General features: G+C 38.2%; 1 long non-coding RNA gene across 3 annotated transcripts in view; it reads left to right on the top strand.

Annotated features, from left to right (window-relative positions):
• The first annotated feature begins 355 nt into the window (after window positions 1-355).
• The window catches only part of LOC113458855 (uncharacterized), an 87,766-nt gene continuing 60,712 nt past the window's right edge, over window positions 356-27,409 (top strand). For all 3 annotated transcript variants that reach the window (XR_012579774.1, XR_012579773.1, XR_003379511.2), the window contains exon 1: window positions 356-524. This is a non-coding gene — a long non-coding RNA (uncharacterized LOC113458855). The remainder of the gene's footprint in view (window positions 525-27,409) is intronic.

Here is a 27,409-nt window from a genome sequence, read left to right as displayed (position 1 = left end):
TTGGGAGTTGTCACAGGACATACCTGGTCTGGCTGAGAAGTCAGTGGCTCAAGGAGCTTTCATTCTTAGAACTATTGAAAGTGCAAGACAAAAACAAGTAAATTAGCTTCAGAACTACAGGGGCACCAAAATGCAGCAGAAGGACAAAGTTGCCTGTGAAGAGAGACCTATAAAAACCACACTGGACCTAGCAGGTCCCTATAAAACAAAGGACTTTACAAACTCAGGGTAAGAGAACTGGCAGAGAATAAGGTTTGTTTATTCACATCTTGTTCATACACAGATTCATGTGCTAGTATTTCTTAGGTAAAAAAAAAAGAAAAATCTTGAGCTCTAAAGCAGAGAAGAACAGGCAGCAGTTCTGGCCTGCTCTTCTGGCCAATTCTCTGTCTGGAGGAGGTATTTGTTGCTAGGCAAAGCCTGAACATGCAGTGCAAGAGCTGATCCCTGGAGATCTGGGTGCAGTGGGCAATGGGAGAAGAAGGTACCCTGGAGCAGAGGAGGAACCTTGCCTGTACTTGTAGGTAATTATCTAAAAGCACAGCAAATTTTTCAGATTTTACTGTTGCTTGGGAGAAATCTGAAATTTCTTGTACTAGAAAGAAAGGCTTGAGGAAAAGGTTTATCCTGCAGAACCTGGGTGGGTGGAAGAGTGATTCTGTATTTTAGCTTGTCTCACCCAGTGGATGAGTGTTTTCCCTCTATAAGATTAACAACTTCTGTTTACTGCAGTCTTGTTTTAACATTAAAAGCTTGAGAGACAGACCTATAGTAATGGCTGTAAAATATTTAAAAGAAAGTTTTTCACATGTAACATGAAATATATGTATATGTATGGGATAAGTTTAATTATGATTTTTACTGCTTTGAAGATAGAATCTAGAAATTCAGAAAGCTGAAGGACACAAATTAAGTTAAAGTAAATAAAAATATTAATATTTACCAATTTTAAAGTATTTTCTCATGTTCTAAAGACATCTTGTATTGTTAGATTGAACTGGTCATTTTACTTCCATGAGAAAAAAAGTCATTAAAAGATTAATGATAGAAGTGCATGGAAGAAATAATTCAGAATAAACTGACTACTGAAGCAAATTATAGAACAAGGAAAATGCAAAGGACATCTAAAACAGGGAAGGTTGTCTAGTGGCTTATGCATTAGACTTCACACGGAAAGTGAAGTCTAGTCACATCCACCTGCAGCCCTTGGAGGAGCCCTCCACTGGAGCAGGTGGGTGCCTGAGAGGAGGCTGTGACCCCATGGGAGGCCTGTGCTGGAGCAGGCTCCTGGCTGGGACCTGTGGACCCATGGAGAGAGGAGCCTATGCTGGAGCAGGTGTCCTGTTAGGGCCTGTGACCCCAAGGATACCCACATTGGAGCAGCCTGTCCTTGAAGGGATGTATCCCATGGAAGAGTGACCCACAGGAGACAGTTTTCCACAGCAATTTGTGGAAAACTGTCTCCTGTGGGACAGACTCACATTGCAGAAGTTCATGGAGGACTGTCTCCCATGGAGGGCCTCACAATGGAGCAGGGAAGGATTGCTCTCCCTGAGCAGCAGCAGCAGAAATAACCAGTGATGAACTAATTATAATCCCCACTCCCTGTCTCTCTCCACTGCTGCAGGGGATGAGTTAGAGATGGGAAGAAGGGAAGAGTAGGGTTAAGGTGTTTTTAAGGTCTTATTTTCCTTCTCATTATCTGGCGCTGATTTTGTTAGCACTAAATTCAATTAATTTGCTAATTCTAGTCTGTTTTACCCATGATGATATTTGATGAGTGATCTCCCTCTGTCCTTCCCTCTCCGTCCACTCATGAATGCTTTGTTATATTTTCTTTCCCCTGTCCAGCTGCAAGGGGTGGGATAGAGCAGCTTTGGTGGGTGTCTGGAATCTAGCCAGGGACATCCCATTGCAGTCTGCCAGCAGTTTTCCAATATTCCAGAACGGTCTTTTCAAGAGGAATCTGTTTTCTGCCTTCATGTTCTCAGACAATCCAACTGGTGAAAATTTATCTTCAAACCAGACACTGTGTATTTATAACAGCATGATGGTTTGCCTGAGCTTTGGTTGGGAAACTGATATCTGAATTCTCTTCATTTCCTTGGACTTTCAGATCCTTCCTACATGATAGGATCTTCATTCTCCCTTTCATTGTTGCTTTTCCTTGTACCTGAAATTCTTATTTCAGGTGATCTCACTTGAATATTTTCAGTCCAGCTACTCATGCTATAATATATTAATGGAAGGACACATTTACCTCCCCAGAGTTCTGTATTTGAAAAGTCTTGCTAGACTATGCATCATATCAGGCACAGGAGTAGAAGGCACAATTTGTAATCTGAATATGGTCACTAAGTAATCTACACTTTCTTTTGCCTTTTTATAACTCAATTTAAAGAAAATAAAGGTGCCAATTACTTCTGTTCCTATATTCCTTGTGATACAACAGCAGTTAAAAGAAACCGCCCTTACTGAAAGATTTGTAACATTCAGTGTTTTTGTTGTTTTAACTACCAGTTATTCTTTGCAAGGCAGTAGATTAATTCATTGGTTTAATTTCTATACATAGTTTTTAGTTTAAATTATTATACAAATATTTTCTATTAACAAATAGCCTTATTCCTTCCAGGGACAATTTAGGATTTTGCTTGAAAGTTTGGAAGGCTACAGTCTGCTGTCTTGTAGGAGAACATTTATTAGCTGCAAAGCTTTCAGCTCTGATATCTGACCACTTTAATTGTCACTGTAATTGATTTTACCTTTGTCTTGGCATTGTGATTGCTTTGCAATTTGTTGGTGATTAGTGGCTGTCCCCTGGTTACCCTGCTTATCTAGGCCTGAGACATAAACCAGGCTTGCTTTGACTCTGACTTGTCCTAAACAATGTCAAAAACTATTTGGTTCAAATTTATCATATAGGGAAAAAAGAAACTCAGCACATTAATGTCATCCCAGCCTCTCAGCTCAGCAGATGGAGAGCTGCAATAGGCTTTGCAGAAAGCCTGTTTTCCTTTTTAAAGAGAGATGCATGGGGACTTAGCTTTTCCTGCTTCTAGGGTGGCCCACATCATTTACCTTGCCTTTAATTTGGCATGGTGGTAAAAAACACTTTTCTGCACAAGCCACAGGCAAAAATTTGTGCCCTTATGTATTTACCTAATATTCCTTTTCTTGCCTGAAGCTGAGATGTTAAGGTTGACCTGAGTCTAATTTGGAGTTTAAACAGATTTATCCGAGATTATGATTTTGTTTGGGTTTGGTTTTTATTTGGTTTGTTTTTATATGTTTGATTTTTTGTATTGTTTTATTTTGGTTTTGGGGGTTTTGTTTGTTTTTGTTCTTTTTGTCTGGTTTGGTTTTTTTTGTTTTAACTACAAGTGAAAGTATGAGCTTGTGTTTACAAAGCAATGAGGCTGCAGCAGATGAACGTACTCTGTTGTCAGATTCTGGGTTTCAGATTGATATCCCTGGGCCTTAAATGTAAGGTTTTGGATTTCTGAAAGAGATGCTGTCTTTTCTTTTTCTTTCCAAGTCACTGAAATAGCCTATAATTTCCTTTGTCTTTAGAAAAATTTAATGTTTCTTCCCAGGTGTCCCAGCTTTAAACTTTTTTTTTCTTCCACTTCTTATTTCCATGTAGGAATTGAGACAAATGTAATATCACTATTTCTTGAAGTGTGCCCTAAATTCCATCATAATCTGTAAGCTTAGAACCAGTTAATAATCTTCAGTGGTAACTTTTCAGCTGTAGCCATCAGAGAAGTGGCTGACCCCCAAATGGACCATAATTCTGGAATAACTACTGAAATATCTGCTCAAGCCAATCAAGACATTTGTCAGTTTGTTAAGATAGAAAGGGAAGAGATGCCAACCTCCTTTTGAAGGGGTTCTAAGATTTCCCCTCTCTGACATGCAGTTGGATTTATCACTTTGCAACGTGGTTTGCTGAGTTCCTTCTCATCTCTGTCTCTTCTCTCTGAACATGTTGCTAATGAAGGCAGGTGTGGTGCAAGTGAACAAGTTTTCACCATTTATTTTGCTACCTTGGCACCAAAACACACAATAAAGCCTTGAAAATAAAACCCCATGAGAGAGCCAAGAACTGCCAAACCAAGAAATTACAGGAAAAAGCCCAAATTCTTCTTATCCTGTTAAATCTATTGGTTTCATTTATTCCAATAGAGACCCAAATGTTATGTCTAAACTAAATGCAAATCAGAACATAGATGGATTTTTATTTCTAAATTATTTTGAAAAAATAGAACAATTCTACTGCACAGATTTTTGCATTCAGTATAAACAAATGTTGAGAGTTCAGCTATGGGAACTCTCAGAATAAGCCAAACCACCAAAGATGCTGAAACTTTGCTGCTGATTCTCAAATTTACAGGTTCTTCCAAGTGTAAGATCTTCCCCTAACAGCCTGTACCAAAACTGTTGATGCAGTTTGCAAACACAGCCATGTGCTCAGGCTGATGTGGAGTTCTGTCCATACCCAGCAGTCTGAAGCAGGGGGAAGCTGACATCCGGCTGCCTTTTGGGCTAAGGGACACCCAGGAGGTGCTGAACAGCCAGGAGTCCCCAGCCAAGGCTGTAAGGGGCCTCACAGTGTCTGAGCAAAGCTGTGGGGTGTAAAACCTGATGGCAATGTCTGTTGACTTCAATTTCCTCCTTCCACAAGACAGTGATGTTCCTGGGGACACCCGCAAGTCACACCTGCATGGTGCCACCTTGTCCCATGAGGGACCCAGAGCCCTGTCCCCATGTCTGCTTGCAGGGAAATTGTGTCCCACACCTCTGGATTTTTCTGTCTCAGAGATGGCCTTCTCTCTGGACACTTTCACAGCTTTGTACCTTCCTACAGCACAGAAAATCACTTGGGCTTGCCATTGCCATTTGAGCATCCTGCTTCTGTAATTGGTGGAGCAGGGAGCAGAGGAATTGTTGTTAATCAAATATGGCCAGGCAAATGTTGAAAAGCATAGATAGCCAATTGGACCTATTTCTGGGCTGATCATTTCAAAACACACAAGAGCAACTGCAACAAAGTAATTGAGAAAAGCTAGTATGAAACATCTGAAAATGATGAATCATGATATTCAGTGATTTCAGGAAATTGTTACAAAGGGGGAAATCAAATTTCCCCTTATGAAATAAGAAAATCAATGCACTTTATAAAACCTGGAATTTTCTTTTAAACCTGCATTTAATGATGTTGAAATTTTTAATGCTAAATGTCATATCTGTAAAAGTGGTAAATTTCAAGACTGTATTAAAAGCTTAGGGGACATTTACTTTGGAAATGATGTATGACATGACCTTCAACTCTTCATAATTTAATAAGAATTCAAGGCTAACTAATTAGACTTCAAAATGACAGATAAGTGCTAATTATAATACCTTTTGAATAGACAATAGAAGGATTTAAAAAGAAGTGTTTTAGACATGTGGCAGAATTTTGCTATTACCAGCAGAAATCAGACAATGTCTGCTAAAAAAAAAGTATTTTTTTCTTGGTCCCACAGAGAAATCATTCTCAAGATTTCTTTCTTTCAAAAGAGGAAGTAGATGCAGCTCAGTCTGATTCCAACACTCAGTTCTAAAAGATGCTACAATGGGAAAAAATAATCTTCATGATTTCTCATTTCCCAGTTAAAATCTTACTGAAAACTTTGGGTTTACATTGTTATTTAACTTCATAGAGTTGGATTGCAAATATGAGGTATCTGATTTTTCAAAGTAATTTTTGGAATAAAACTTCCTTACGAAAAAGTTCATATTCTGGAGTTCATATTTCTACAGATAAACTTACAAAATGATCCTTCATTGTTCTGAGTTTCTTGGTATTTATCATATAATGAGACCTTATGTTCAGAAATCTATTTGTGAAATTTGGATAAGTGCACTTTTGGTTTAAACTAAGCAAAAACATAAACTCAACAAGAGACACTATCAAAAAAGCCCTATCAAAAACCAAAACCAAACAACCTCATTCCAAACCCTCGTATTTATAGAAGCCTTTCTAGCAAGGAGGAAACTAATGAAAGGTATGACAGTGTTCTGCAACCCTACCCTTTTATAAAATATTCTAGTTTAGTATAGGTTTTGCATGCAGTTTTTGGTACTGGGGCATACAGAGGTGGTTTCTCTGAGAAGCTGACAGAAGGTTCCTCCATGGAACTTTACAGAGGTTCCTCCATGGGACTTGTCAGAGCTCCCTTGGCTTTGACAGAGCCAATCCTAGCAGCTCCAAGTGAGACCTGCTGCTGGGCAAGGCTGAGTACATCAGCAATGGTGGTGGGATGACATAGGAGGGGGGAAAGCTACGGTGAACGATTGTAACCAAAGGAGAGCTTTGAGAGGAACAGCTCTGCAGACGTCAAGGTCAGTGCAGAAGATGAGAAGGACATGCTCTGGGCTCTGGAGCTGAGATTCCTCTGCAGCTCATGGAGATCAACAGGGATTCAGATATTCACCTGCAGCCTAGAGAACCCCACACCAGAGCAGGTGGATCCAAAGAAAGCTGTGATCCCTGGGAGCAGGCTCCTGGAAGGACCTGTGTAACCATGGAGAGAGAGGAGCCCTCGCTGGAGCAGGTTTGCTGGCAGCACTTGTGAGCCCATGGGAACCACAATGGAGCAGACTGACCCCAAAGAACTGCTCACCATGGAAGGGACCACCCTGGAGCAGTCTGTGAGAAGGATTCAATGTTGGAGAAGTTTCTGGAGGACTGTCTCCTATGGGAGGGATCCTACACTGGAGTAAGGGGACAGTGTGAGGAATTCCCCTGAGAAGGAAGAAGTGCCAATGGGCAATGAGCTGACTGCAGTGTCCATTCCTGTCCCACGGGGCCACTTGGGTAAGTAGAGAATTTGAGAGTGAATTTCAGACCAAGAAGAAAGGAGGACTGTGGGAAAGATGTTCTTAAGAGTTGTTTGTTTGTTTTTTTTAAATTTTCTCATTACCCTGCTCTGATTTGATTGTTAATAAATTAAATTAATTTTTCCCTTAATCAAGCCTGTAGTGTCTATGACAGTAACTGGTGAAGGATCTCAACCTGCCTTTATCTTCACCCATGAGTGTTTTGTTGTATTTTCTCTCCTCTTGTCCAGCTGAGGAGGGGAGTGGCAGAACAGTTTCGGGGGGCACCTGGTATCCAGTCAGTGTCAACCTACCACAGAGGTAAACAGTTGTTCTGAAATTTTTAGACTACTTTGTCAAGTGAACAAAATATTATTTTCCTGTCTTGCTTTACTACTCTGAAATCCTGTGATGATCAATAATGCTTGTCTAAGCTCTTTCTGAACAGAAAAAAAGAAAGGTTTGTCAAACAGCAGCGACCAACAATTCAGCGGTTTTTGCTGTTGTTTTTTTAGAGGTGTTGTTTGTTGGTGTTGTTTTTGAGTTCTTGGGTTGTTTGAAAGAGAGATTTGTATTTACCTTTTGTTTCATCTTTCATTCTTCTAACAGGTAATTTTTGAGCTTTCTTTCCTGCGCCTTGCTCCACATAGAAGTTTGTTGGACTGGACTGTTTGGACAGATAGTTGCTACTCCACTACATTTTCAGTTTTAACATAACCTCCAATGCATATAAGAGGAGCAAAAAGGAAATAAATCAGAATGGAGTTTGGGAATTGGCAAGTGGTGGGTTTTTTACCACCTACTAGACTGATAGCCTGAGAGGAATTTGCTATCTTGCTTTTCTGAAATTTGTTATTTTGCTATAGTGCTGAAACCAGACAAAAATGAATATACAGGAAATGTCAATGCAGGAAAAGTAGAGTAAGATAATACAGTAATACTCAACAGTGCACACAGGTTCCTCCATGCATTTTTTATATATTCTATAGTAACAGAAACCTACGAACCTGTAACCCACAAGTGTCATATCTGATTTAGTTTTCCCTTGTAAACAAACTCAATTTGAAGAGATCACCATAGGTTTCTGTATATGTTTTCAGAGTTCTTGTTGCTATTGTATTCCTCTCCCACTGTGATCATGCAAACCCCTTTTCATTTACCTTCACATTTGCTACTATCCTTTTCCTCTTGTCCAAATCTATGCCATGAAGTATAGTGCCCACTACTTATATCTTCTAATTTACTTCCACAATACCAAGGTTTTGCATGAAAAGGCCCTCTTTGGAAACCCCCCAGTCTATTTGAGAAGTCACTGAGTATACATACAACGGAAAATAATTTGCTTCCTTGTTTTTCCCCGACTTATCCCAATCTCATACATACTGTGCTCATTCCTGTACTCCCATTTGGTGTGAATCATAGAGCCACAGAGTATTCTGAGTTTGAAGGGACCCACAAGGATCATTGAGTCCAGCTCTTAAGTGAATGGCCTGTATGGGGATTCAACCCTCAACCCTGGTGTTATTAGCACTGTGCCTTCATCAGCCAAGAGTATTTCTGGAGGTAGTTCCCAGAACTGTAGAGATATTGTGGTATCTCTGCTGCGTCCTGTAGAGATATTTTCTGACACAAAGACCCTAAATTCCCCACAGTTCTCTATCTATAGTCTAATACTAGAAGAACTCTGGTTTAGAGCCCTGAAATGCAAACCTCAAGTGATTTCAAATTATTTCCTCTTCAAAAGCTCACAGAAAATAATTAAATGCTTTGGGGACTGCCTCAGGAAAAGAGACTCAAGTCAAATACCAGGCTGTGTGGAAATGGTCAGTCTTGTGGTTGTGCAGCCCACAGCCCTTCTTCCCCCATCCTCGGGCCTGGTCTCAGAAGCTCCTGATAAACCTTGACAGAATTGTCTAAGCACTGAAGTATCCCTAGGCCCTACCACAAGTCATGAACTTTGCCATCAAACTCTGTAAAACCTCATATTTGCAAAATCCTATTAATCCCTGCTTTGCCAATACCTTTGACAGTGTTTCTTTAAGCGGCCAAGACACTCATTTGGTGATGAATCTCTCCTAAAAGGATCTGACACCCAGTCTGTACATGATTGACTCTGTATAACTTGGTCAAAAATGCAGATAGTATACTAGAGCAAGTGTCTTTATCTGTGTAAATAATGGCATTGTGTACATCAAAATTTAATACAGAATATTTAGTGTGAACAAATAACAACTCACGAAACGAGTTTTCCACAGTTTTTCCCAATTTTTCACAAATTTTTTTTGTGTGACTTCTCATTTTCCAGACTTTTGTGCCATGTCACCATTGTCATACTATACACTATACACATCCTGTTCTTGTCACTCATTTTTTACTTTTTTCTCCATATTTTGTCATAAAATTTTGTCTACAGAAAAATACATAGTTAACTAAACTAGTTAACAATTAACTAAATTCTTCTCCATACATAAAATTTTGCAAAAAGGGTCTGCTAATTTGTAAGCTTTACTTGCACATATCTTAAATATCTTCTCTGAAGAAGATATTTAAGCCAGGTTTTTCAATTAAATATATATAACTTTATTACTATCCCAAAAATTAGGAGTAAAAGAAAAAAAAACCATTAAAATTTTTGAAGACATCCAAAGATGTTATAAACATTTCTTTTTAATTGAACTGTAAAAAAACCCACACTCAGCATCTTTAAGGGACATTTCTACAATAAATTCAAGAACATGTCTAGAGTCCCACTGGAAACATACAAAAATAGTTAATCCTCGTTTGTTCGTACAGAAAAAAAAAACTTGGTGTTTGCACATAGGTTATTGCAAGAGTTCTATGCCTAGGGACTTAAAGTCACTTATGGACTCAAGAACAAAAGAAGGAAGATTTAAGATGAGTGAGCAAAATGAGATCACCATGGCAGAACAAACAACAAAACAATACCTCTGAAATTTGTGGGAAATAGACAGAAAGGAATGAAATATTGGGAGAGTGATGAGCTAGATGTGAAGGGGATGAACAACCCATAAGCCATCTCAAACACCAGCAGGGAAACCCAGAATTGGAACTGCAGGTAGAAGACTTCTGTAAAATATAGTGAATTGTGCAGAGAAATGAAAAACCAACCAATTATATCTGGTCTTCTCAGTTAATGAATTATTAGGTAAAACTATGTTATGGGTTTTAACCTGAATTTCTAAATATAGAAGCTATATCAGGCTTAGAGAACCCCTCCAATAGGGATTGGTGAGATGGGACAGCACTCAGGGGAATATTCTGTGCTCTTATTCCAGTCTCACACTTCATCCAAATCTGCTGACAGCTGGTTCTGGAGATGTGGTACTAGGATGGATGGGCCTTTAAAAACACAGTATTCTCATTCTCATGCCTTCAAGGGGTGCAATTGTATGAGTGCATTTCATTATGCTGCTCTCAAGGCAGCTTGCGCTGGGATGGGTACCCACCACTTGGGAGCAAGGGAAGTATATAAGCATAAAGGTGTGTTTTTACACCAGTATAATTGCATCAAGTGGAGAGGAAAGTGGTGGGAGCATGGCTTTATAGTGTATCTAAACTACCAGCAATAGTTGCTTTTTTCTGTTTGAAATCAAGGTTTTGACAAACAGCAATTGTTTCTACAAACAATAATTTAACCAGGAAATGCAACGTGCGATGTGTCACGAACAGCAGCTTTCACAGGTCACTAGACCCACCTGCCTCAGTTCCTGCCCTTGCATGTCAGTTAAATCACCTGTGCTCTTTTGGGAGGTAGCATTTATCACCTCTGATGGGCAGCTACAATCACTAGAGAAGCAGTAGCAAACACTTACTGCAAGAATAATAATCAGAGGCTTTTGGAGGCTAACAAAAGCCAGTAACATGCAATGTACTCCAGTCATACTGCTCTTGGCTTTTGATGTCTTTAAGTCACAGCAGATCCTGCCTTTAATCTCTACACATGTAGCTTTAGCAGCATTTCTCAGGCAGATATCAATTGAAAGGGTGGAAATGCATTACAGGAAGGGGAAGTAGTATGTGATTTACAGGCTCTCAGAATCCCAGGAGTAATAACAGTTGTTTTGCATGAAGAAACAGCACACAGGAGCAGCTAGACCACTAAAGGTGACCCAGACAAGAATTACAGCATGGGTGATGTGTGAGCTGGCATGGGCAGGACGCTGGGACAACAACAGCCAGCGTGGCTGTTCCCTTGCCAGTGTGGGATGTCTAAAGCAGGGTGTGGACAGAGGCACACAGGGGGATTCAGGCACCACAATCCATGCTAGAGATCACCCAGCCTGCTGATTCCTCCTGTATATCAGGGATTCACACAGGTGTAATGTACCACTGTACCCTGACCCTTCCCACACCAGGGCAGGAACATCAAGCATGTTCAGTAGGGTACCTCTGTGCCTATCACAGGCCTGTGTTATCTAAACTCAGATCTTGTACCTGTCAAATATGTACAACTAAACAACAGTTAGAATGATGCATGTGTTTTTCTACACCCCAGCTGCAAGTCACTTGAGTGTGTTTACCATATTTCTTGTCACTTGAGTGTGTTTACCATCTTTCATGTCAATCTTGTCATTTTCCCACAGGTGGGGACCTGTTTTCCCTCCATGGAAGTGGCATTGTCAGGGTACTACAAAAAAAGCAGGAGTTGAACTCACTTACTATTGCCTGTGTCAGCATTGGACCCAAAGCTACTCCAGAAGTGAGGAGGCAGGCCCAAACACCCTGGATATTCAGTCATTCCCAAGCTTCACCATGAATGCTGTCGTTCAGAGGTAGCAGGATAGTTTAGGGTTAAACCCATATCTGCTTGGTACATGGTTTCCTAATAGCACCAACACAATCTGTTGCAGTAGTGGCTGAAAAAGATGAGGGTCAAATGGAATTGCTGTTTTGTAAAAACAGCAGTGTCATGTACCAGTTTATAAAGATGCTTTACTAGTGTACACATGTAAAACTAAGATTTTTTTCCCCCTAGAGAGCAATAGGGGACTATCTGTTGAAATAAAAAAATGGTATTTTGGGCAAAGTCAGGATTCAAAATGCCAACATTTCAATTCCAGAATAATAAGATATTCCATAGTGAAAAAAATAAGGATAAATTCATTGTTTGCGCATCATTTCCCTTGGCATAATGTGCCAGGTTCAAAAATTGCAAAAATTGCCTTCATAGCTTTGCTTCAAAATCAGTGTAAAAATATTCTTTTTACCTAAAAAAAAAAAAAAAAGGGAAAATAAATGATACAGTTTTGCCAATTGCACATTTCTTCCTCTCTGCTGCTGGAGGCTGCACCATATTGTGCTGGCACAGGGGGCCAGCAGCATTCTTAGTGGGAACACCATGTACGCTGGCTCAGTGTGTGTTTCTTGGGCTCATAAATCTCATTTATCCAATGATGATGAGATTCTGCTTAACCTTTACCAATACAAGCATATTTTCCTAGAAATAAGAAAGCTGGTTTTTGTAAGAGACATTTCTGATTTTCACTGCATAGGGCTCCAATAGAGCTGTAATGATGAAATTTAGTCACCAAGGGCCTAATTTCTAGTTTGGCCGGTTTGATTCTGTGATCTCTCTTCATAAATGTTATACATATTTCTAAAAAATTGTATACATATTTTTTGTTTTTGTTAGAAATATTTTACATATTTCAGCGTTTGCTTCTTTGGTTTATGATGTGGTGACAAAATTTTTCCACATTCTCCAGCTGATGTTTATTGAGGAAACAGTTATGTTTTAGCAGCTATTAGAAAGTTAATATTATAATACAAAGTATTTAATTTTCAAAAAAGAAGGGTTTTGTTTAATTGAATTTATAATTTATTCAGATGATATTGATAATTTTTTGTAGGGTACCTTCCAATCATATTTATGAGCAGTTTGTCCTTCATAAACAATCTTAAAGGGTGGATGTCAGTTTGCAATGATGTTCTGATTGCATTATTGTATTGTCAACAATATAAGCCTGAATGCCAAATTTGTTATTTTTACTTTTTTTAGTGGGTGCAAGAATTAACGTCTTTATCTTATTGCAGCTGAAGTGTCAGTCTCTATCCTCATGTTTAAAAACTTTCCTTTATGGATTGTTCCAATGCCCTTAATTTGGGAAATAAGCAATGTTTGCTTCTGCAGCTTTTCTATGCCCTGCTGAAAAAAATCAGTGATATTAATGTTTTCTGTTAGGAAATGACAAGTAGGAAATAGCACCCAAAGTATGCAAATTGTATTAATCATAACATGAAATACATAGTGCTGTCTCAAAGAGCTATAAGGAATTCTATTTCTCCAAAGAGTATCTATTTGATGGCTTAATAACCAAATTACAAAGCATATCTAATAGTAGAGCCATTAGTGAGAATGGCAAGTGAACAACAGTCCTTAGCATGAGGTTTTAAACTTTCAGATTAGGTTAAAAAAAACCTCTCTTAAAGCTGCCTTAAAATGCTTAAATCAAATTCCCTGGGATGCTGAGCATCCTGACAGATGTATCTTATGGAATTCAGCAGAGTCTTATAGCTTTTCAGACCCTTGTCCTTCATCGATTTACAGAAGAATATCATCCATATTTGTAAAAATTATTTAACCCATTATACTGTCCTGCAGAGGCATTCTCTCTGTCATAGTCATGACCTGAAAATAGAAGGGTGTAAGATCTTGCTGTGTGATCTGCCTCTGCTCCTTTTCTAAGTAATGAATATTCACAAAAGTATTCTCATTCCTATTGACTAAGACAGGAGGCTGAACAGATGGAAATAGACTGATGGTAATATTCTAGTTTAATTTTTGAAGCTGCTGCTAGCTGGACTTCCATTTTCCTTTTGGAGACAAATAATTTCTGGAATAAATGTACACACATAAGTGTTATACAGAGGTGCCCCAGGACTGAGTGATAGCAACATCTCCTCTGGCATTCCTGGGTTGCGTCTGTTGTATCACACCGCCCTGCACAGGATTGCAATGCCTCTGAGGAGAGAAATGTCTGTGAGCCTCCTGCTCCTCACCACAAGCCTCCACCTCTGTCTCCCAAAATACTGGCAGCAGAGAGAAGTAACTGCAGGCTTTTTGTGGGTTTTTTCCCTCCTGCATCACCATGGAAACTCATGAAGATACAATGAAATTGAATTACGATTTCTTCTCTGTCCTGACTGCTGCGACAGCACAGAAATATCCTACACAAATCTTCCAGTTTTGAGGGTGTTGGCAGGCTCTGGTGCTCACGTTGACCTCCACCTTCTGACGCTTGGAGCACTGATCCTTGTTTGTGGTGAAAGAGGATGCTGTCTCCAGACCAAGCTGCTGTCTGGCCTCCTTAGTGATCTAGATGACATTTACATTCAGAGGAAGCACATAAGGAACGTGCTTGTTCTGAGAATAACTCCAGGGAATCTTCTGCAGCTGATTTGCATTCAAATGCTGGCAGGTAGAACTTAAGGGGAAAACCATGAAGGTTTACATTTATTTAATATTCCCAGAAAGTGTGACCATAACACAATCATGCCCCAGAATATTGAAACAGCATTGACATTCAAGTGGCACTGCAGTAATTACCCTCCACCCTAATTGTTCATAAAGCTGTCCAGTAGCCAAGCCACCGTGCATCACTTCACAGTCACTTTTACTGTGAAAATTAGTGAAAAGTCTAATTCTGCTATATTTTTAGCCCCAGAAATTGAATACCAGCTAGAATCAGTGATTCAAGGAAATCAAGCATAAATGCCTAATGTGTTAGACTTCATTCACTCCTGAGTGAGGTAACTGAAGTTGTCCTTTCTAACACTGCATTAAACTCTTGTGGGAGAAGGAGAAAAAACAGTGAAAATGGATCCCCTTGAAGTGCCTGCTTTTTTATTAGTTTATATGGATCTGTTGAACTGGAATAGTATTTTTGCATTTTAAGCTGTTCTTAATGGAAATATTGTTTATGCTGAGACCCTTTGAAACACATAGATCAAACACTATAGAAATTAAGCTTTACCCTTAGCAAACAGAGATCTAATAGGTTTGTTTTAGATTCTCAATAATGTATTCCAAATACATTTAAAAAAATGGGAAAATGATACCTTTTTTTTCTCACGCTGCTGAAGTGTCCCTATTTCTTATTTTGTCCTTGTACAGCTCAGGATGAGTACTTCCAAACAGTACCTGATCTGAAACTATAATTTTCCTCTAAAACTCTCTTTATAGCCTGTCTGAATCTGTTAAAAACTCTTATTCTTCATGGGTTTTTATTCCCCCTAGAAACTGACAATGCTTTTCATATCTGTTATTGCCTGAATTAGTTGGGTAGCCTTGTAGACTGACACAGCCGCTGTGCTTTGCCAGTCACAGAATATCACCTCTGCTCAAAAGCTTAAGGGATTCTACTTCTGATGCTTTGTTCACACTTGTCCTTCTAGCTATTTACAGCTCAGCAGTTCTGCTGTCTGCACCATCAACTCTCCTCTTCTGATCTACATCAACATTCCTTCTGCCTCCTTTTTCTGTTGGCACCATAGTGCTGTCCCCCCTCCTGCCTTGAAAGCTGTCCTGTCCTTCCAGCATGCCTGGACTGTTTGGATCTGTATGGTCAGCAGGGATTAGCACTTTGTCAAAATGTTTTTTCTATCCTGCTGGCTTGTCCTTGGCACTTGTTGTCACTTAGCCTTTTTTTACTGATTGCACCTTTGATTGGTCTATGCTTTCAAATAGCTTAATCTTATGCATGCCATTTATATAGGGTTTTTTCCCTTATTTTTAATTGAGCCTTTTATTTTCCAAAAACATTCTGCCTTTTTAAAAAATATTATTTCTTTCATGTTTTGTGCTATCCCATTTTTCCCCAGTGAAGTGCTTTTTTCATTATTTGCCGTGTTTGTGTCTTCTAAGAACTGTTTACAGTTTGGCTGTTTCTTCCTCAGATATTGCTACTTATCTCTAGAGAGGTTCATGTAAAGAGATTGGTCCTGCAAGGCACTGTTGGAAATGCTGGAATCGTTCTCATACTGCTTGTCACAATGAAATTAACTTCTTGTTACATTCTTTTGTTTTTGTTGGAGTTTAGTATGAATTCATATTTTTTCCATATATAAAGCACACAATCTTAGCTATATTAAGCAATTCTACAGACAATGCCATCTAAGACCTGTGTCACAGCTGTCACACCTGTCACCTCTGGGACTCCGCCTTGCCTGGATTTGACCAGGTTTTCTGATGAGTTTTTCATAATGAGCAGTAATCTCATCATTCCTTCTTGGCAGTCCCAGTTATTATTTCCATGACTGGCTGTAACGTCACTGTAACATCACATGTTCGTATTTTCACACATCTTCACACTTAGACAGACAACTTTCAGGTTTTGGAGGCAATCCTGGCTCTCAAGGCACCTTGAACACGATTTGAACATCTAGATAGGTGAGAGGGTGATCTGACTGAAATTCCGATGAGTAACATTTTGTGTGGAGAGGAAGACACTTGAGAGAGCTAAAATGGATGCAGTTTGAAACAGAGGTTATTTCTGATTGTAGCAGAGTTTTAGAAAAGAGGAAGTGATGTGCTATGAGAGGGGATGAAAATTTGTTTTGGTGAAGAAATGCTGCGCAAGCTATATTCATAATTAGCAGTAAATGGAACAAAAAGACCTCTTAAACATAGCCTTCTCTTTCTTCTCACCAGAGAAAACTGAGAGAGATAGGTTTAAGATAATTCATGTTAATAAAATAAGAGAAGAATGCTGTAGTTGACAAAGACAAGATCTTGTGGGTGTTTGTATGTGCAGGCTGCATGCAATGAGATGTGGGAACATATGCCAGAAAATGGAACAACAAAACTGAATTTGCCTCCTTTAATCAGGCTTAGGAGCAGAGCTTTTCTCATTGTCAAGCCATTCTTTACATCCACAAAACACATGCTGTGAACAGAGATGCCTCTTAGAAATATCCCTCTCACTTTAGTTGTCTTCTCTTCTTGCCAGTCATCACTGTCTCCCTGTCCTGTTTCATAAAGGACTTCTTGCAGTTCCCAGACATCTTACTCTCCTTAAGGCTTACTGTAATCTATAAAAGACAAATTTGTTTTAAGGAGAAGTAAATGTTGAAAGCCAGCTGTGTTTGCAATGTTTCCTTTTCTCCCCCCTTAATTTGATAAATGACCTTGATGTTTACCTTCTGTTTACAGAGCTTCACTTCCCTCTTTGCTATTGCTTCCACCAACCTAAGAGCATTTTGTGGTACAGTCAGTGCTTACTTGCCAGTGTTATTGAGGATATTCAATTAAATCCCAAGAGAGAATTTCATCATTGACTCTTCTACATTGCTGAAATATTACCACTGTTGTATTTTAGAGCGTTCTATGGCTGGCTGTTACAGGAGTGAAAGGATTTCTCAGGAGGAATTCTCTTTTCACAGAACAAGGAAGATAATATGCCATGGTCTTGCAGTGCTCATTGTCAAACTACAGTTATTTTTGTGGAAAAATGATGTATGAGAACATTTAGGAATATGCACAAAGTATTTAACATTCATCAATGATTATATTAAAAAAACATATGCAAAAGGTTCTTTAAATTAGGAAACATTCCCATGCAGAGTACTTCATTCTCACCTAAAAACAGAATGACAGCTTTAAAAAACAACAAAACTGTCTGGAAAATCAGCCTAAAATCTTTTAGCTTCAAGCTGCTGTGTTTTGGGTTTGTTTTTTTTTTCTTCCCTTTTAATCTGGGCAACTTCACAGCTGTTTCCAGGATCATACACAATGCTTCAAATAATTAATGTTAAACTGATAAGAAACACCTCTGTAGAGAGAGCTATATTTTTGAAGAAGTGGTTGTTTGGTTTATCTGCATCAGCTTCCTTGAAGCAGTCCAAAAAATCATGCACATGTGTAAGTAGAAGCAAGGACAGACAGAGTAATTCCCCTATTGTTGTGTGTTCTACTTCAAAAATGATTGTTTAGTTTTAAAATTCATTGATTTTTTAGGGTACTGTGTTGCTGGAGATTTATCTAGAAACCATTCTCAGAGTCATCCTGTGATGCTGCTTCTTACATGCCTGTATTTACTTTTTGGGAAATATATTTCCTTCCCTGTCTCACTCCATTCCTTTCTTCCTGCTTTCCTCTTTCCTGCTTTTTATGTTTTCCAATGAATCCACCTACAATCATTTAGGTCATTATTTTTGAGTAATTCTATTTCAAGGAATACATAGAAACTTCTCCTGAGGACAATGATATTTCTATAGAATGCATTTATGCTTCTGAATTTGAAGTTAAAATGATATAATATTGTAAATATTCTGCTTTGAAATACTAACTTTAGCATAGGTTCTTCTAATAGTAAATCAACAGAGTTGAATACACCATCAGCATTTGTCTCCCAGTTCGAGAAGGTCTCCAGTGGATTGGGAAAGGACAGATATCATAGTACCTATCTGTAGAGAAATAAATTCCAGAGAATTATACAGCAGGGACCCTAAATTCAATGCTAGAAAGTTATTGGAACAATTTATTAAGCAATCAATTTGAAGGTACCTGGAGAACAATAAGGTGGTAAGAGACAGCCAGTATGGATTTGCTAGGAGCAAATACCTACAAACCAGACTAATTTCCTTTTTTGACAGGATAACTGGTTTAGAGGACAAAAGGAGAAGCAGAAGATACAATAATTCTTGACTTGAGTAAGGCTTTTGATGGTATCGCCTATGACACTTTCAGGGAAATATGATGAAATTGTGCGTGATGAAATCACAGTAAAGTTGCCACACAAGTTGCTGAAAAACTGTAGTGGGATAGTAGTTATCAATTGCTGCCTGTCAAACTGGAGAGGTTTATCACGTGCAATATGACAAAATCCTAATCTTAGTTCAGTGTGAGTCAATATTTTCACCAGTATTTTAGAGTGCTGGAATAAACAGAAACCATTTATTTTCAGCATCATGGAGGCCTTACAAATGTCTTTAGAGGCATGAGTAGAAGTTAGCTGAGATGAATAGTATGAATGATTTCACCTCCTCCTCCTCCAACTTTCCTCCACATCCTCTGCTATTCAGTGCCTATGATGACAATGTATGTTGAAAATGAAGTTCTTCACTTAGTATTATTTTTCATCTTTCACACTCTCTAACTCAGTAGTCTTCACTAGTTCACTACATTTAATTCCATTCACACATCTATTTAAAAAGAAACCTGGAACAAGCTTTTTCTCCTTTTCCAGTGCTTTTCTTTACCTTTGGATTTAAGAAGTGAGTTGATGTCAGCAAGATGAAATCCAACTGCAAAATAAAAAAAAATTAAGGTGGAAATTGAATTAATGGAGAAGGCCTTTCTATGCAGGAGCTCCAGCACTGTCAAGAAACATGGCAGGTTCTTCTCCAAATGGCAGAAAGACAATATTCTAAAGTATTAATAAGAGTATCATGCAAGGAGATAATTATTTTGCAGTAGCAGTGAAAGACCCCTTACATGCTAGATAAATAATTTCTGATAACTGTAAAAACACTTTCTATTTTATGTATCCTGTCAGAAATAAATCCATCACTGCTGTTGTTTAATGTACATTGACAGCCACGCTGTGATCTCAGATAAAGTTCCGTGCCAATTTTATGCACCATATTTTGAGATAGATGTATGCAGGCTGTAAAGAATTGAGAGAACAGCTAAATTTAAAAAAATATTAATACCAAGGAAAGATGGAAAACCTTCAGTTTGGTGAGTTTGTACAAAAGAAGACTTTGCAGAGAAGATAGATGGGATGATGAGTGAAATATTTCTTATGAACCGACAGTGTCTCCATGTCTTCTGAGCACAGGAACAAGAAGTAATTTGACTTAATTAACAGTAATAAGAATTCACATCAGAATCTTTTCTTGAATAACAACCACTACTCTTTTGAAAAACATGCACAGGAAATCTGGGAAATCCACAGAGCTGTATATCTTCGAGTACGCACAGTGGGAAGCTGCACCAGCCAAAGTGATTAGGATGGACTCCTGACTTCAGTGAGAGAATAAAAATTCCTGTTTGGGTTATAGCCTGCCAAGGTAGTCTTTACTAAATATGAACTAGAACTAGAAACTCTAAGTTTCTAGGCATGCTAAGATCAGCTAGGTGAAATGAAAGAATTTTCAATTTTCTCTCCATTTCCCTCTGCCCACACTGTGGGGGAGTTTTACTCTGGTCGTTTTCCCAGGCTAGAAACTTTCAGTAGATACCTGCTTAGCAACATGTTTTCTGTAGTCCCTTCTGGCTTTCCTGGAAAATGTCCTATTCACTTCTCCTTCTAAGGCCCAGCTGTGGAGTTTTTAACCAGATAGTGTCTGGTGAAGCTCATGCTGCAGCCTCCCTAATGGCTATGCCTTTCAATTCCCATTGCTCCTTGCTTCACTCAGACAGTTCTGATCATACCTAATTTTTCCAGGGAAAGAACTTCCCTCCAGACACTCTCAGCTGACCTATTTTAATGCAATATAACACACAGTGGACTCTGAAGACACAAATTGTCATCAAATGATAACAACTGAATAGATAAATAGCTGTATAAAGGCTTTAGGTCTAGTAGATTATGCCAGAAGTGAGGTGGTGAATTAAGCAGCCTCTCCCAGAGCTCCATTGCTGAGTGTTTCTGGCTGAAAGACTTTAGCAAGTCTGGCTGAAAGTAGGGCATGTTTGTGGTCAGCTATGATTTGCTTTTTGGGCTCATAGGCATGGTGCCATGTTACCAAAACTCTCAAACTGCAAAGTGGATTCTGCTCAGATAATGTTCAGGGCTTGATATGATGTGATTGTTCACATCTGCAACCACAGTCTGCAATTTCTATGTCAGCTTGGTATGAAATCTCTGAGACTGTCTCTCGTTCGCTCCTTGTTGGTGTCAATGGGTGCTTTTAACAAATAGGCAAAGTATTAGATTTCTGATGTATTTTCTCTCATTCCCATATTTTAAAAAATCATTAGGAAGCCTTTTGGTGATCTGTGGCTTGCTGGTGAAGCCATCCTACCTTCCAGGATATAGGAAATTAATGATCTTGACAATATTTGAAAAATGAGGCTTCCTATGTAAGGTGGTTAACTTAAAGACCCCATTTAGTGTACAGCTTGGATGAAAAAAAGTCAAACTCTGAGTTAAGATGGTTTGGTTTTAGATGAACACATTTTAATGTTGTTGTCCTTGTTTACAACTAGGGTCGCATGCTACTTGAGTGAGTAAGGCAAAATTAAATAAGCGTAATTTCCTAAAGTAAATGAGGAATTTATACTGCTGTTTTTATTATGTGTTCTGCCTTTTCATGCATATCCTAGGTAAGTCTATATAAAGCTATTAAAGCCATAAGAGAGAGAAAAGAAACAGACATTATAAGCACTTTGAGAGCATTACATGAATGGAGCTTTTAAAGAACAGACATGTCTTCAAGGTTCAAAATATGAGCACATTGCTAAGTGCCAGTTGCTGTGTAGAAACTCTGCATGTGCACATGCTCAGCCTTCAGTTACTGTGAGGCAACCCAGACCATGGTAGCTTGCTTTATTTTTTTGCAATTTGGCATGTGTATGGGAGCAGATACCACTGACTGCTCAATGTGAAATTCTTTGCATGGCAAGCTGTGCAGGAAATTCATACAACTGCGTTGTATCTATGATAGCCTGGTCCAAATCAGTTGTGAAGCAAAACAAATAAGCAAGAAGAATTTTTGTAAGACTACTCAGCAAAACTGTCCTTAGAATATGGAGCTTTATAATGGAATAAAAATGTCCTTTCTGACACTCCTTCAGAAACAGTCAGTGCTGGTACTGATACTTCAGTACTGTTCTTCAGGAAGATCACTTAGAGCCAGAATGTCTCCTCTCTTGCTCTCATTTTATAAATGCAAAGGCCACTTACAAGACTCTTTGTGCCTACTAGGAATGTTTTAGATGTAAAAATGTATGAATACCAAAGACTGCATATGTGGTGGTGTTATCTGGAGGGAGATTCCGTTCCAAAGCCCTTGAGCAATCATGTCCCAGTTATTGCCTAAATTCTCTTGCAAACTTTGTATTGCTGCCTGTTGAAAATATTTTATTTCTTGTCTATTGAATTATTTGCTTCCAGCGGCCTTTGTTCACTGCATTTTTTCTAGAACAGAGAAGAATCTCCACATCATGGATTTGAGTTTATATCTGTAGCTTCTTGAGCTAAGGGAAATATCTGATTGTGGATCTGAGCATGCATTACTCACTTTGGAAACCAAGAAGTAACTCAATTATAGTGCTTATTCCTCAAATACTGTCCCTAATACTCTCATCTGTAGAATTCCCTGCTGGAATCTGCAGAGAATCCATGGCCTCAAAGTCTGATGGAACAATAATCTTCAGGGTCTTTTTCTTTTGTGCAGTAATTGCTAAACATGACCTGTTAAAGTCATATTTAAATGCTTGACTATGATTTTATGAAGTATTAATAATGTTTGCAATTATGAATAAACTGTGATGAACACAATTTTAACTGGTCAAGTCCTTTTAAAGAAAAAAAAGTTATATTATTTTCCATAACTGTTGAATCTTTTTCATAAAAGAGAAATTGATTAACAAATCTTGAACATTTTCTAGGTAAAATTTTCATTTTTCATTTGTATTAGACAATTTCATTTTTAATCTGACAGCAGGAAATTGGTTTGAAACCAATGTATTCATACTTCAGTTTACAGATAGGTGTATAGTAAGCAGAACATTCATGTATTAATGTATGTGTCATTCACCAAAATCTTACAGAAATATAATGATACCATCGCTTTGTAAAACAGCAATATTTTTAGGAGGTATCTACTGCAAGTGATTTGGATAAAGTGTATGAATTTATATTTTTTTCTCTACAGCAACCTTCTTAGAAGCATGAAAGACTCTGAATTCTCTTTCATGGTCCCTACCTTATAGTGTAGGTCTGCTCATCTGTATGACTGCCTGTCTGCTTACTTATCTTAACATTTATGTTGGGAGAAACAATTTTATTGAAAATATTTGGCAGATGTTTTCCAAAGTTACCCTTTCTGTGTCTACTACGGGGATTTATGGTGGTGTTTCCCTATATCTGCTGTAGCAGTCCTTTCCTGGAGCGTTAACTTTTGTCTTTTGCCTAAGACTAAACAGACACAGATAGGAGATTTCTGAAGTCCTGCAATCTCATTCTATGTCTTACTATCATCACAAATGTATACTGTGCCTCTTTGGCTACCAAATTCAGCAAAGCTGGCTGGATTGCTCCAAAACACTGGATGTGGAGTGCTGACTTGCAGGTGCCAAGTGGAAGTCCCAGTGTCTGTGTGGTTCCTGGAACAGAAACCTTAAGTCAGACAGAACAAATACACCAAAGGGCACACAACTCTGCAAAGGACAGTCTGCATCTTAGAAAATTTCTACTGTTTCAAAAGCCACCTAAATAATGGATTGCTTCCTCTCACCTTTCACCTTGTGAAAATCTCCTTTAAAAGAATTTTTGTTTGTATTTATATGAAAAATGTGTGTATACATTTTATGTAAAAGAAGTGGTACTTACAATCAACACTTGAAACTCACCATGTGTTTTATAGTGCACAATTTCCATAGTGGCAGCTCAGAGTGACTATTGTGCATCTCCAAGAGTGTCCTTGAAGAGTAAAACTGTTGAAGGTCTGGACATCTGAGAGCTTTATAATCATCCTTGCTACTAAAATCTGTGCTTTTACATGACCTTGGTTTTTACATACCATGATAAGGAAAGTTTTTGTGTAGAAAATTGTAATTTTGAACAAATTCAAAGGTTATATTCCATCTCTTCTTAGAAAAGTATAATGCTGACTAAAGATTACCCCTGATTTTACAGAAACTGATATTGACTGCCTAGAATATGAAGGCACTTCATCATTCCAGTGCACTTTTAGAGGGAATCACACATGGTTTCCTTGATGGTTGTAGTACCTGTGTGTGGTATTAAATGTGTATTGTAGACAGTATCTGTTTCTTCACCACATTCTACAATGAGAAATCCTTTCTTTAGAGTATTTTCAAGTCATGACTAAACAAATGAAGTGACAAAAATATTTTGGACACTTTGGTATATTTAACTGCTTATCTGAAGAAAATTTAAAGGATTTCAATACTGAAATATTCAGAGTTCTGTCCAAAGACAGGTAGATAGAGAACACTCAGATTAGTTACTATTCATCCATAAACAAAGAGTACTTCTAGTTATAGGCCATTTTGAAAGTATGAGATTTATAATAAATAACTTACAAATGCAAGGCATTGTGTAGCCATTCTTTGGACCTTGACTGTTATCCATTGAACTGCATTACCCAGTTCAATATTATACATCCCTCACTACATATTTATAAACCTTCTGAGTGATTTAATGCCTTTGGGTAAACTCCCAATTCTCTGTGCAACTTTGTGCCCTATAAGTTTAACTGAGATCAATGTTCTGAACATTATTATAATCCTCCCACTCCAGATAAAATTATTTGCAGGAAATATTTCAAATATCAAGCTATAACTCAAGATAGGCTAGAAGTGGGGGAGGATGAGCGGCAGAAAGGATTAAATCCATGTCAAATATGCAAGAACAGGCAGAAAAACAAGCACAAATCATAGTAGACAAAATCACAGCACACTACATACATAAATAAAACACCAGACACAATCTGAAGAAATACAACAGAGAGTTTAGTTGAGCTCAGAGTTAACATTTTTCCAATTAAATGCCAGATTTTAGCAAAACATCATTCTGACCTTTACCTTTTAATTTGATCATTTATACAGCACAGATTTCCAAAACCACTGCATCTTACTGGTGGTGTTGATTTTTTATTTATTAAAGTTTAGTTATACTGAGAGCCAAAAACAACTTAAGAAAAAGATAGGAAGAACAGCTTTGAAACATATTTGGAAGGAGGGAGATGAGCTGAGAATTTTTTTTAATTTTTAATTTCTTTTTTTTTTTATTGAGTCTTCTCTTTGATAGCTTTAATTGGAATATCAAGTAAGGTCACGAGATGATGGATATATCACTTCTTAGTTAAATTTCCATATTTATCCCATGTAACTACTTTACAGGTACCTGTTTGGACTGATCTCTCAGAAATATTTCAGACTTTTGTGCTTTTTTGAATACACTGTCTGACCTAGGAGATTCCCCTCCACTCCAAGGAGACTTCTCTAATATGCCCCCTGTCTGCATAATTTCTCCTTGTACTGCTGCTAAGCCTAGTGTGCCATGAATAATTCAACTTTCCATGCCTTAGTCCTAAGGAAAAGAGAAATTCAGAAAATTTCTGCAATTTCTGCTCCTTCCACCACTGTCACTTCTCAGGTTTCAAGCCTCTTCCAGCCGCTCACACCAGGATTTTCTGCTGCCAATCCATGATCCAAGGATGTTTGTAAAACGCTCACTCAGTTTTTATTCTGCAGAGTTCCTCAGCAGCTGAGGATGTCCTCAAAAGTGGGAAGGAAGTGGTTTCAGCCCACTAATGAGGTGAATGAGATAGCAGTGATGGCAGCCCTTATCTCTCTGCCCTGTGTAGTGGTTGCCATCAGGCTCTGTCCCTGCAACACCACCATGTTGCTACACACTGGTCTTACTCCATTTTAATCCTTTTTTGGTAACATGCAAAGGATACATAGAATACAAAACTGGTGCTTCTACAAGCCTCATGTATTATGACCACTGGACAGCATATTTTTTTTTTCTCTTTCATTTAGAATAATACTTTATTTATTTCCCATGAGAATTTCAATGGTGATGTGCTTCACAGGGAGCTGTTTGCTAACCAGGGGTCTCAAGTTCTCTCAGGTCTCCTAGAAACAATTTTGAGAACCATAGCTAGGAAATGAAGATGCCTGGAGACAGAGTAAGTTTGCAACAACAAAGGAGAAATTGATAGGTTCTATCACTGAAAAATAAATATGTCATAAAATACATTACTGCTGCTTGAAAATTGTTCAGAACTGCACATTTGTTTTCCCCTGTTATGTTCTCTCACAATTAAAATGCAAGCATGTATTGATTTGTGTGTATGTGTGTGAATATTTCCCCTCTTTTACAAACACCTTCTTTAAATAGGTTCTTTAGGCAGGTTTCTACCATGTCAATAAGTGGCTGTCCTCTGTGTAAGACTGTAAGTTCCCCAGAAGTCTTTCCTTTCAATTATTTAACCTTGGTAAAGAGAAAAGGTTGATATAGTTAAGGTTAATGACCTAATTATTTAAAAATACCAGCCATCAAAATGCTTTATTCTAGTTAACTATGTACATTTATTATAGTCATCCCAGCCTTCTGTTTTATTGCTGTCCTTATCAATGAGCCATTATCAATATGGGTCCCAATTGCTCAAGAATTAAGATATCCCAGACCACCTAAAATCTCTGGGTTATGAAGCAGTTCAAACATGTGTCCTTTTTCCATCCAACTACCTATTCAGCTAACTAACTGTGATCTCCTCAACAGAGAAGAAATAAAGATGTTATTTCTGAAGGTGCTCATTTTCTAATATCTTGGGAGCAGTTTTTTGTCTCATGTGCCCCTGGCTGCTATTGCCATGTCAAAGGTTTTCCCTCATTCTCCCTCTTCCCTGCTTCTTCACAACTCTTATTTCTACACACAAATCCCTCCTGCCTCTTCTGTCTAGGCAAGCAGCCTTATGTGCCATGGCTCTTTTCAGGGTCAAAAAGGTAAAGAGAGATGTTCCAGCCTTTTCCACTCCCTGATTTTCACTCAGTTGCTAATTTTCATGATTTTCAGTAATCTCACATTACATTCCTATGGCTCTGTCATCTTAACCTGAGAGTGCCTGCACATTTAAAGTTACAGACACAGAAACCAACAAAAGCTGTGTCTGTACACATGTACATATGTCCACACATATTAGGTCACATAGAAATGTGATTCCAGAAGCCTCAAAAGAAAAGCCACTGGTGGAGTCTTTGGGTAACTGGGAAGTAAACGTAACCTGGAAGACTCTATTTTCTCTTTCCAAGTCTCAGATTGAAAATCCAGTTAGTCTCTCTGCCCTTACACAATTCCAGCATCTCTGCATGAAGCAGAAGCCTAAAAAGAGACTTAAGTAAGGCATAATAGACAAATATAATTGAGTAGAAAGTAATGACTAGAATGAGCAGGAGTTATCATATGGATGCTTGTAGATGCTGGCTTTTCAGCATCTCTGAACATTTCAGAGGAGGCAGGAAGAAGGAATATGATGGTGGAGCTTGCATCAGTGCTGATGTTTAAACTGGATGTATCCTTGGATAGTGAGAAAATCAATTTTTCAGCAGAAGTGTTACTCAGACATATTGTGAGCTAAAGGGTACTGGTGTAGAGATAGGTGCCAATTTTTCAAACTCACATTTACTCCAGTTGTACAAATTAATTACAAAACATAAAGTACAAAAAGTCTGCAGACACTTGCTGACAGCCAAAAGAAAATTAGTTTTAATGTATTAAATTCTGCTAAATATCAATACTTATTATTAATACTTTTTACAACTACAAATCTTATCATTTGTTCAACAAAGGTTACTAGGTTTTGCTGTCCAAGATTTTTTTTC

This window comes from Zonotrichia albicollis, chromosome 3 (genome assembly GCF_047830755.1).
Source record: "Zonotrichia albicollis isolate bZonAlb1 chromosome 3, bZonAlb1.hap1, whole genome shotgun sequence".
NCBI classification, from domain to species: domain Eukaryota; kingdom Metazoa; phylum Chordata; class Aves; order Passeriformes; family Passerellidae; genus Zonotrichia; species Zonotrichia albicollis.
The sequence above is the reverse complement of the archived record's forward strand: the minus strand, read 5'-3'. Positions and strand labels throughout refer to the sequence as shown.